The sequence below is a fragment of the Herpailurus yagouaroundi genome, unplaced genomic scaffold (genome assembly GCF_014898765.1).
Source record: "Herpailurus yagouaroundi ecotype Mexico unplaced genomic scaffold, PumYag 39608, whole genome shotgun sequence".
Lineage (NCBI taxonomy): Eukaryota > Metazoa > Chordata > Mammalia > Carnivora > Felidae > Herpailurus > Herpailurus yagouaroundi.
In genome coordinates this window covers 1-2,798 of record NW_024413013.1, presented here as the reverse complement: position 1 = coordinate 2,798, position 2,798 = coordinate 1, and the positions used below count along the sequence as shown (strand labels likewise).

The 2,798-nt window shown below is 42.1% G+C and overlaps 1 pseudogene; it reads right to left on the bottom strand.

Annotated features, from left to right (window-relative positions):
- Positions 1-216: 216 nt before the first annotated feature.
- LOC121024050 (elongation factor 1-alpha 1-like) lies at positions 217-2,143 on the bottom strand (annotated as a pseudogene).
- Positions 2,144-2,798: the final 655 nt, after the last annotated feature.

Below are 2,798 nucleotides of genomic sequence, written 5' to 3'. Positions count from 1 at the left end.
TGGGTGATGGGTATTAAGGAGGGCACTGGTTGGAATGAGCACTGGGTGTTGTATGTAAGTGATAAATCACTCAATTCTACTCCTGAAACCAATATTGCATTGTATATTAACTAAAATTTGAATTTAAGAAACACCTCTTTAGTTTGTTATAAGTATTGCTGCCTTAGCTTTCTTTTGACATACATTTGCATAATAAATATTTTTCCATACCCTCACTTTTTTTTCTCATTAAACTTTTACTTTAATGGGTCTCAAAATTCTGTGACAGATTTTTGATCAAAGTTGTTTCCATTAAAAAGTACTGATTTTAAAAACTAATAAAACTGCCACACACACACACACAAAAACAAATGGTCCACAAAACATTCTCCTTTCCTTCTGAAGGTTTTACGATGCATTATCATTAACCAGTCTTTTACTATTAAACTTAAACTGCCAATTCACACAAACAGTTCTGAGACTGTTCTTCTACCAGTGATTAAGACTGGGGTGGCAGGTATTGGGGATAATATTCATTTAGCCTTCTGAGCTTTCTCGACAGACTTGGTGACCTTAGTGGTCAGCTCCAGCTGCCTTCTTGTCCACTGCTTTGATGACACCCACAGCAACCGTCTGTCTCATGTCACAAACAGCAAAACGGCCCAGTGGAGGGTAGTCAGAGAAGCTCTCAACACACATGGGCTTGCCAGGAACCATATCAATGATGGCAGCATCGCCAGATTTCTGGAACTTGGGACTATCTTCCACCTTTTTTCCAGAATGACGGTCAATCTTCTCCTTCAGCTCAGCGAACTTGCAGGAGATGTGAGCTGTGTGACAGTCCAGCACAGGTGCCTATCCAGCACTGATTTGGCCTGGATGGTTCAGGATAATCATCTGAGCTGTAAAGCCAGCTGCTTCCATTGGTGGGTCATTTTTGCCATCACCAGCCACATTGCCACGACTAACATCTTTGACAGATACGTTCTTGACATTGAAGCCCACATTGTCCCCAGGTAGAGCCTCACTCAAAGCTTCATGGTGCCTTTCAACAGACTTTACTTCAGTTATAACATTGACTGGAGCAAAAGTGACCTCCATGCCTGGCTTAAGAACACCGGTCTCCACTCAGCCCACAGGGACAATACCAATACCACTAATTTTATAGACATCCTGGAGGGGCAGACGCAAGGGCTTGTCAGTTGGACGAATAGATGGCAGAATGCAATCCAGAGCTTCAAGCAGTGTGGTTCCACTGGCATTGCCATCTTTACGGTGACTTTCCATCCCTTGAACCAAGGCATGTTAGCACTTGGCTCCAGCATGTTGTCACTATTCCAACCAGAAATTGGCACAAATGCTACTGTGTTGGGGTTTTAGCCAATTTTCTAAATGTAGGTGCTGACTTCCTTAACGATTTCCTCGTATCTCTTCTGTCTGTAGGGTGGCTCAGTGGAATCCATTTTGTTAATCCATAAGTTGTTTTACACCCAGTGTGTAAGCCAGAAGGGCATGCTCACGGGTCTGCCCATTCTTGGAGATACCTACTTCAAATTCACCAACACTAGGGGCGCCTGGGTGGCGCAGTCGGTTAAGCGTCCGACTTCAGCCAGGTCACGATCTCACGGTCCGTGAGTTCGAGCCCCACATCGGGCTCTGGGCTGATGGCTCAGAGCCTGGAGCCTGTTTCCGATTCTGTGTCTCCCTCTCTCTCTGCCCCTCCCCCGTTCATGCTCTGTCTCTCTCTGTCCCAAAAATAAAATAAACGTTGAAAAAAAATTAAAAAAAAACAAATTTACCAACACCAGCAGCAACGATCAGGACAGCACAGTCAGCCTGAGATGTGCCTGTAATCATATTTTTTGTAAAGTCTCTGTGTCTTGGGGCATCAATGATGGTCACATAGTACTTGCTGGTCTCGAATTTCCACAGGGAGATATCAATGGTGATACCACGTTCACGTCTGGCTTTCAGTTTACCAAGACCCAGGCATACTTGAAGGAACGCTTTCCATCTCATCAGCCTCCTTCTCAAATTTTTTGATAGTTTTTTTGTCGATCCCACCACATTTGTAGATCAGATGACCAGTAGTGGTAGACTTGCCTGAATCTACGTGTACAATGACGACGATGTTGGTATGAGTCTTTTCCTTTCCAATTTTGGTTTAGGTTTAGCGGTGGCTTTCATGACACCTGTGTTCTAGTGGAAAACCCGTTGCAAAAAATCTCCATGCCCTCACTTTTAATGCATGTCTTTAGGTCTGAAATGAGTTTCTTGTAGACAGCATATAGATGGGTCTTGTTTTTATCTTGTTTTACATTCAGAACAATTATTGATAGACATGCATTTATTACCATTTTATTAGTTTTTGGCGATTGTTTCTGAAGAAATCTCTGATTCTTCCTTGTCTTTCCCTTTTTCATGTTTTGCTGATTTTCTTTAGTGATATATTTGAATTTATTTCTATCCTTTGCATATTTATTAGTGGGTTTTTATATATGGTTACCATTAGGTTTGTATATAACCTCTTCTGCATATAACCATCTCTATTAATTTGGTTATTTAAGTTTGAACCCATTCTTTACTCCTTCCTGCCCACATTTTAGATGCATGTCTTTATATTTTATTTTTTTTTCATGAAATTTATTGACAAATTGGTTTCCATACAACACCCAGTGCTCATCCCAAAAGGTGCCCTCCTCAATACCCATCACCCACCCTCTCCTCCCTCCCACCTCCCATCAACCCTCAGTTTGCTCTCAGTTCTCAACAGTCTCTTATGCTTTGGCTCTCTCCCACTCTAACCTCTTTTTTTTTTT